This window comes from Oryctolagus cuniculus, chromosome 9, assembly GCF_051225735.1.
Source record: "Oryctolagus cuniculus isolate XC-2025 breed Fujian yellow rabbit chromosome 9, ASM5122573v1, whole genome shotgun sequence".
In the NCBI taxonomy this organism is placed as follows: domain Eukaryota; kingdom Metazoa; phylum Chordata; class Mammalia; order Lagomorpha; family Leporidae; genus Oryctolagus; species Oryctolagus cuniculus.
The window spans coordinates 14,872,505-14,881,753 of record NC_142875.1 but is presented as its reverse complement, the minus strand read 5'-3'; the positions used below and the strand labels follow the sequence as shown (position 1 = coordinate 14,881,753).

The 9,249-nt window shown below is 41.3% G+C and overlaps 1 long non-coding RNA gene across 2 annotated transcripts in view; it reads right to left on the bottom strand.

Moving 5' to 3' along the window:
• Positions 1 to 4,567: 4,567 nt before the first annotated feature.
• LOC103349100 (uncharacterized) overlaps positions 4,568 to 9,249 on the bottom strand; it is a 44,842-nt gene continuing 40,160 nt past the window's right edge. For both annotated transcript variants that reach the window (XR_016213723.1, XR_016213724.1), the window contains exons 2-4: positions 8,427 to 8,501; positions 6,334 to 6,432; positions 4,568 to 5,775 (exon numbers count right to left, since the gene is read on the bottom strand). This is a non-coding gene — a long non-coding RNA (uncharacterized LOC103349100). The remainder of the gene's footprint in view (positions 5,776 to 6,333; positions 6,433 to 8,426; positions 8,502 to 9,249) is intronic.

Below are 9,249 nucleotides of genomic sequence, written 5' to 3'. Positions count from 1 at the left end.
TCCTGGCATATGTAAAGGTGAGGCCCAAGTGGAAAGCAGGTCATTCAGGAAGCTATAGCTGACTGACAGGTGAAGAGGACTGAATACAGACATAGGAATAGAGATATTGAGGATGGGACACTGGAACTGGCAAGAATTAGAAGTCAGTTATATTAATGCAAGGAAGAATGGAAAGAGCTTGAAATAACTTCTGGTGTTTATTCTGGTCATCTGAATGGATGGTGGTTCCATTGATACTGATGGGGTTGTTAGAGGAGCATGGTTGGACATGTTGAACTATTCAGACTACAGGATCCTTGAGGGTAATGCCATGTCTTGTGTGACATTTGACATTCATTACCTAGGACAACTGGCCTGCAGAACTGTACAATAAATATTGAGTGAATAAATGAACAAAGTCCAAAGGAAAGAAATTATGCCTGTAGCACGTCAGGTAAACCACTGGTTATTAAGGCCAGACACACAGATTTGGGAGATTGTTGAAATTTCCAGCAGGATCAAGTAGGTAAGACATTGGCCAATAACAAAATTCCACAGAGATACCAGAATGGAAATGCAGAGCAAAAAATAAAGAAAGATGGCAAAGGAATCTTAAAATCAACAAGTTGAAGAATGAGAAGAGATTCTATCTTTACTCCTTCTGTGTCAAATCCCATTGTCGCCCCTTTCTAGCTCACATTTCAAAAAATAACTTCCTCTTGTGACCATCAATTGCATCATCCATAAAATATGAGTAATAATACCTAACATATGAAGCTCTTTCAACGACTGACCATATGTGCACATATTTAGCATGCACTAAGTGCTCAATAAACATTGGTCCCATTACTCTTCCAAATATACACAATATTACCTGAAGTTCCTCTGTTTCAATTTTACAGTTTCAACTTCCTATAAGCATCTCAAAATGCCCAAGATCTGCTGAGGTAGTCTATATTTAAGCCAGGATATGAATTTGAATGCAGACATTAGGAGGCAAACATGCAGGAACCAGTCACTCAATATTCAAATGTTAAAATATTTTTGGTGTTTTCTATTCATCCGGATAACTTTATTAATTCTTGCCAAGTGCTATTACATCATTTTTTAAAAACTGAGTATTTGCAAATATTTGAGGTTGTATAAAGAGCCCATTATGTAATAAGGAACAAAATTATGGATAAAAACATTAAGCTATGCAGCACACTGTGAAATCATTCAGAAATTACTAAATAATGGTAATTAATCAAAGTAAGTCCAGATGATTCCTTCTTTCATTTAAATACACATTAGTTGTGCTTTAATGCGTACTAAAACCACTGGAAGGAAAAATATATTACTTAGATTCATTGCTGTTATTGAGTAACGTCTAAAGATTATTATAGCTTGGATCGCACTTCCTTCATAGGTTCAATTTCCTTCTTGCTGAAACATATCTCTTTTGGTAGTTCATTCATCAGATCTTAAGAGTAGTGAAGTCTTTCAGTCTGCTTGTTTCAAAATATTCTTATTTTGCTCTGTCTTGAATGACACATTAACTGGATACTGAATTCCTATTTGATATTCACTTTCTGTCAGTCCTTTGAAGATGTTATTACATTGTCCCTGTAATCTGTCATTGATCATCACTGCTAAGATCACTGGTAATCTAATTGTTGTTCTTTTGTAAGCAGCTCCTCCACACCTTAAAAGGTTTGCTTTATCCCTTTGATTTTCTGCAGTTCTACTGTGATGTGTCTAGCTGTGAATTTATTGCCATTTAACTTGCACACAACTCATATTCTTACAAGTTGGGTTCTTCGAAAATGGATACTGAGATAGAATAGAGAAAGCAGCATTTAAATTAGGGTGCCAACACAGGGCCTCTATGTGGGGTATCATCCTCTTCACTGCATTCATCAAATCAAGTTCTATTATAGCCTCTCTCTCACTCTCTGCTTTGGTTTTCAGAAAGCCTCCATGAATCCTTCAGCAATTTTTGTAGCCATCCATGTGGCTTTGACAGATGATGTCATCTAGGCCTTCCTATGGTAAATGACCACGTGGCCAGAAGTCCTTGTATAGTCTATCCATTACTGGCTACTCACTTTCTTAAGCCTTCTAATACGGTCTTTAGCAATTCCTCCTTGGCAACATCTGCCTTGGCACCTCAGCTTTGCTTTGCATAGACATCACCCTATCCATGCTTCCAGGAGCCATCCTAGGAACAACTAAATCATTTTGGGGGTCCTTGCCTGGGTGAAACTTATGTATCCAGTATTTCAGGAGACAACTCTTCAGTATACTTAACTGATTTTACCTGTTGACTCTCTCAATCAAGTATCTAGAGAATCTAGTCCCCATATTTTCTCTAGGTCTTGCTAGGGTATCCTCGGTAGGTCTTGAAGCACCTGTGAGATACAGTCCCTTCACTGCCTTATCAGACACAGTACCTCACCAGCTGAATGGTGCTGCCCCTTAATTTGAACTATTGGCTGGATATCAAGGAGGAAATGTGAAGGCAAATTCTGGAGAAAGAGGACATATTTCCTTAGAAAAGGAAAAAATGCCCTGATTCCAGGGCATTGATGGAGGGGATGTGAATAATGGGGAAGATGACATTTGCAGGCTCAAAATATTAAGGCAAAATTCTCAAGAGCATCCATCATGGTTTTCCAAGCTTGGCATAACAGACCTACCCTGGTGAGTCACTGGACAGTATTAATTGCCCCTTTAAGTTCTGGGCCTGATCCTCATTTTTCTCTGCTCTTTTGCTGGAGGAAATGTCTTTGTACATAACCAAATGAGACCCCTGGCTTTCCCACCTGACTTTCAACTGCCTCCAACTCTTCTGTAGCCATTTTCCATCTTTGTGTAGAACATCAGTGCTGTGTAGCAGTAGGTGCTCAATCTGCATAGCTACCAATTCATCCATAGTCTTAAATTCCTGAGACATTCAACACACTAGAGTATTCCCTTCCATTAATATACCCTCTCAACTCTCCACTGATGAGAACTTCAACACTTTGCCACTTTGTGCCAGGGACTATAGAAATGAAGACAAGAAGAGAAAGTTCCAATCCTGGCTGTGATACACCTGTGACACTCTTGCCATTGTCTCACTAGTAAGCACTGACTATAGATACTTAGGCTTTTTCTAGACGCTAAAACAGAAGTTATTTCCTTCTCTTTGTATTAATTTATGCTGGATTCTTGGGTTTATGTAAAGAGTTCAAGATAGTCTTGCAGTAATTCACAGACACCATGTAGACTCTGCTAACAATAATCCCATCTACCTTCAAAAATAGGAAATTGGGGCTGGGATATTTTTTATCATAATTTGCACTGCATACTGAAGATTGCTAAGTAAACATGAAGTGTCGCTCCCCCTCTTCGTGGAGGAACGACACTAAACCCTGCCTAGGCTTCATATCCGAGTCACGGCACCATTATGTCGCTCCCCCTCTTCGTGGAGGAACGACAGTAAACCCTGCCTAGGTTTCTTATCTGAGTCACGGTACCGTTATGTCGCTCCCCCTCTTCATGGAGGAACGACACAGGACCCTGCCTAGGTTTCCTATCCTCCTAGGTTTTCTATCCTCCTAGGTTTTCCTATCGGAGTCACGGCACCATTATGTCACTCCCCCTCTTCGTGGAGGAACGACACAGGACCCTGCGCTGTTCTTTTGTCTGCTCGGCCCTCCCCGGGTTTGCTGCTGGTTCTTCCCGGGTTGGCTACCGTCCCTTCCACCTCCGTGGAAGGGCGGTTCCCCCTGCCACTTTCCCCACTTCCGCGGGGGAGCGGCACACCGCCGGCTGGCTCTCTCGGGGGCTGCTCAGGTGTTCCTTCAGATAGATGTTCCTGGTGCATGTTGTCTCTCTCCTCCTTTATAGTCCTCTTCCACCAATCCCAACTCTGCTACCCACACGCCGAGTACGCTGCTCTCCTCCAATCAGGAGCAGTTCCTGCTGTTTATTGGTTGAACTGGAGGCAGCTGTGTAGAAGCTGTTTCCTCCTCTCCCAGCGCCATATTGTGGGAGAGCAGATGCATAGAATAAGTCTTTTTTTTTTTTTATTTTGACAGGCAGAGTGGACAGTGAGAGAGAGAGACAGAGAGAAAGGTCTTCCTTTGCCGTTGGTTCACCCTCCAATGGCCGCCGTGGCCGGCGCGCTGCGGCCGGCGCAGCGCGCTGATCCGATGGCAGGAGCCAGGAGCCAGGTGCTTTTCCTGGTCTCCCATGGGGTGCAGGGCCCAAGCACCTGGGCCATCCTCCACTGCACTCCCGGGCCACAGCAGAGGGCTGGCCTGGAAGAGGGGCAACCGGGACAGAATCCGGCGCCCCGACCGGGACTAGAACCCGGTGTGCCGGCGCCGCTAGGCGGAGGATTAGCCTAGTGAGCCGCGGCGCCGGCCCAATAAGTCTTAATTCGAGTAACAGTCTAGTCCGAGTTGCTCCCCACAATGAAGGTGTACAAACAAAAAGAAAAATGTCCTTTTAAATTATACAACATACACACACACACACACACACACACCCTTTGATCTTAAACAACTTAACAAAACACAGTCCTAAATCACAGTATTAATATTGGCAAAGGAAGTCATTATTTAGTTTTAATTATGAAGTTCTTTATGTTAAAAGCAGAGCTGTTTTGCAATGGCCCAAGCAATTTAGATCTGTGATGTGACAAACAGCTCTACACAACCCCATGAAGGAAGAGAGAGTGGTGGATTTGAGGAATTGATAAGAGCACACTTGTGCAGCCAATAGAAGGCTGGTTCACAGCAAATGACCCAGCCCTCTCTGAAAGGTATATTTTAAGTAAGGTATTTTCAGTTACTTACTGTGTCTGCAACCTTGGCCAGGAATTTAATTGGAATAGAATGATTATTTAAGGGTAACTTTAAGGTTAAAGTCAATTGGCAATGACCAATAGCCATGGATCACTGCACTATTTAAACCATGGTGCTTTCTGACACAGTAGTATTGCTCCTGGGAAAAAATTCCAAGTATTACTTTCCAGCACTAAAAATTCTAGAACATCTAAATGTTCACATTCTCTTAGAGAAAAGAGTATGTCTAACAGTTTTATAATTGTGTATTAGCAAATGGTGACAGCACTTGAAATCAAAAACTTGAACATTCTGCTCCTGTGAACTGGCATTAACACAAATAGCCCTTGTGCTAGGTTTGCACTGATATGTCTATAAAGCATATTTTCCCTCAGTATATAGTCCTAGAGCCCAAGCTATGCCCTGCGTATATTGTAACTATGTGAGTATACTAACCGTCAACTTTCTTTCTTAGTTTCCTTGTATAAGAAAATGCTGATTACAATTGCAAATTTTCAGTGTAGGAGAATTCATCTTGCTTGGTCACTTAGCAAATGTTAAGCACATCAATTCACTGTGAGTACAAGAGGGACAGGTAGACACCACTTTCGTATATTATTTCAGACACTTTCTAGGAAAAGACATCACATCGGCTGGCACCGCGGCTCACTAGGCTAATCCTCCACCTGCGGCGCCGGCACCCCAGTTCTAGTCCTGGTTGGGGCACCGGTTCTGTCCCGGTCACTCCTCTTCCAGTCCAGCCAGTCCAGCTCTCTGCTGTGGCCCAGGAGTACAGTGAAGGATGACCTAGGTCCTTGGGCCCTGCACCCACATGGGAGACCAGGAAGAAGCACCTGGCTCCTGGCTTCGGATCAGCGCAGCGTGCCTGCCAGTTGCGGCCGTGGCGGCCACTTGGGGGGATGAACCAACAGAAAAAGGAAGACCTTTCTCTCTCTCTGTCTCTCTCATTGTCTGACTCTGCCTGTCAAAAAAAAAAAAAAAAAAAAAAAAAAAGACATCACATCAAAGAAAAAATTTCTCAACAAGTAAAATGTCACTTAATTATAAATGATCAGATTAGATATAAAATAACACATATTCTACACATTTTGACATAATTTTTTTCAAATTGCTCTGAATTTTTTTAATGTATATACATGTAATGGGATAAGATTGAAGTTATTTTTGTCTAATGTTTTCACTGATGATCTTTATTTTCCCTTTTGTAAGCCATCCCATGCCAGTAGACTGTCAAGCCAGAAGCCATGGGTAACTTCATAGCAACACTTTCAAAATTTCTAAACCCACCCCTCTAATTCCAAGTCAGACTTATAGCAATTAAGTGAGGATGGAGTAAAAAGGAGAGACCAAGAAAAAAAAATGGGTGAAAAAAAAAAAAGAAAACCATGAAGCAACATTTACAAGGGTAATGTGTGTGGCAGCAGAAGGATGATGTTAAAATAGTAGAAAGGGTATGCAGGAAGGGTTGAACAAATTAAACTTCATTCTTGGGACATACTGAGTTGAATGTTTTACAGACCTTTATCAGAATGTTCACTGGTTAACTGTTGACAGGTCTTCAGCTGTTTCTTAGCCTTCAGATGTCTGTATGAATGGAAGCGTCATTAGGCCCCTAGAACTAGAGAAATGACCCTCTTAGCTTCAAGAAAATTCTCTAGCCCCACAAAAGAGTAACAGAAAAAAATGCTGCTCCAGAGCAACCCAGGAAACAAAGAGAGGAGTAAGGAAGGAAACAGAGAAAGCAAGTCCACACTAATACTAATGCAGAACAACATAGGCTTTGGAATCCAACAGCCTGGGAACTGGTACTGCCTCCACCATCTACTAGCTCTTATCTCTTTGCACCTAAATTTCTGAACTTGTAAGGTGAGTTGCACCTCAAAGGAAAATTGAGATGTGTATAGAAATTGCCCAAGATTATTGCCAGATGCAGCAGGTCTCCCACTACCGGCTACTGTGATTGTGATTTTCCGTGCCTCCTGCTCCTACCCTTCCACCATTACTCTTTCCACTCCACTATTTCACTTACAAATGATCAAGCAAATAAATCAACAGTGATCAATTTACACAAGAGTTTGCCATCAGATTATTCAAAGATTTATGGTTCCCAGTTATGTTTTATTGGTCTACTTATACTGTCCTGACCACTTGAAAGGGGTGTGAGCAGAAAATAGGAAATGAGAGAGCCACCAGTGAATAAATGTTAATCTCAAAGTATAATCAAATAGCCCTGAAAGTGCTATAAATAAATAAGGAAATATAATCTTATACAACTTATTAGGAACACATTTATCATGTGATGAGGCACATGCATAGATTAGTTTCCTAGGGATGTCAGAATTAATTACCACAATCTACTGGGTGTTTTAAAATAGGAGAAATGTACTCTCTCATAGTTCTGGAGGGATGAAGTCTGAAAGTAAGGTGTCAGCAGGGCCACCTGCTCAGAGGCTGTACAGGTGTACTCCTTGCCTCGCCCAAGTTCTGCTGGTGACCAGCAGTACTTGGCATTCCTTGGTCTGTATCTGTAGCACTGCAATCTACTTCCATCTCTATGTGACTGACTTCCCTCTGTATATGTCCACCTAAATCTCCTTCCCCTTCCTCCTATAAAGGCCCCAGTCACTGGCTTTAGCACAAACCTTAATCAAGTATGACCTTACCCTAACCTGATTAAGACTATAAGGATCCTGTTTGCAAACACAGTCATTCACACATGTACTGGTAGTTTAGGACTCAAGTTTCTTTCAGGGCAGATCTTTCAGAGAGACACAATTCCATCTGCTACAACGTACAAAATGAAATATTTTAAGGTAACAAGGTCAATTTTGATGTATGATTCGTGAAATCTATCTTGATACCTTATAGTCAACTACAATAATAAGATATATTTGAAGTGTAATAACATCAAAGAATATTTTTAAAAGCAGTCAAAAATATTGTTTTGGCCCTCAAAATAGTTGAGGATCTGTTTCATCACCATTATCCAGAGAAACAGAGCAAAGATCACGACCCTGCACTAGTGTTTTGAGTCTACTGCTCACCATGGAATTTTATTAAGCATGCCCGTAATTTATTGGGGCTTTGCATTACCCACTTTATAAACATGATCTTTGTTTCTCAGCGTAACTCTATGTTGGACAAAGTATAATTCCCACTTTATAGACTACGACCAGGAGCCTCTGGTGAAGAAACTGCCTAGTCTAAAGCCAAACAACTAATGAGTTCTGGAGAGAGAGTCAAGTCCTGGTCCTTCTGAATCCATTGCTTGTGCATTTAACCACAGTGCTCTTTTTATTTTGAGCAAGAACTTTACTTCAAGGAGCCTCTCTAAGCTTTAATTTCCTCCAAGCAATCTGACAGTTTGACTTCCACAGCCATGACTCTGCCCCCCTGCTGTAGTACAGAGACCAGAAAGCCTAGAACTACATTCCAAGATGCTTTTGCAAATAGGTTTCTGAATGCTGGGCTCCATCACTTATATCATCTTGTATAAATCTAGAAGGCCACAGTGAGACTGAGGCCACCTCTCTGTCACTTTGTCTAGTTTTCTGCTAAGCAAGGCTGAAGGAAATGGGGTCTAAGAACAGTAGCTTTTCAGTGTCCACTCACCAGGTTCCTGGGTATTAAGGGTATCAAGATGAAGGTAGTGGCTGCACTCAATACTCTGGTAGCCAGTCTCCAGCTCTGTGAATATAGACAGGCAGGAACAGAAGGTAACTTCCTGCCCAACATTTCTGATCCTTGGATTGCTGCTACAGGGATGTGCTCTTGAACTCAGAAGTTTCTGAGGCGGCCTCTGAGATAATAATTTCCTGGCTGGTCAGTTCTGAATTGTTATGGAAGTTTTTCTTGATGGCTGAGCCTAGAACTCAATCCTCTAGGCCTTCCCAAAGCTTTATCAGCATCTAATAACCGCAGATGATCTAATAACCTTAAAGACTTCCTGGAATAGATTCAGTTTTATGCCCTGAAACTTCCTTGATTAATACATAAATCAAGAATAATGATACCAACACATAGGACTTTTTTGTAGAAAACTTAATAAAGATGTATCACAGTGTCTATTTGTAAATCTCCTTATGTACCTTCTTCCTCTGCTCTCCTTACTATAAAACCAACAGGAGAAATATTATTAGTTCATGCTAAATATACCCAGCATTATCCATGAGCACATATCAAAATCAAAATCACACCAAGAGAGTATCAATTTGAAAGTCAGAAGATGACTATTTCTATCCAACTTCTTTTTCTTCCACAGTATGGGCTTCTATTGATGAACTTCATTTGTTCATCATATATGGAGAGATTGTTATATATCACATAGTGTGATATTCACATAATGTTACTGCAAATAAAAGGTTGAATTCCCATTGGACATGAATCTCTGGCTCCTGAATAAATTCTTGACAACTCAAAAACATTTTGGGACCCT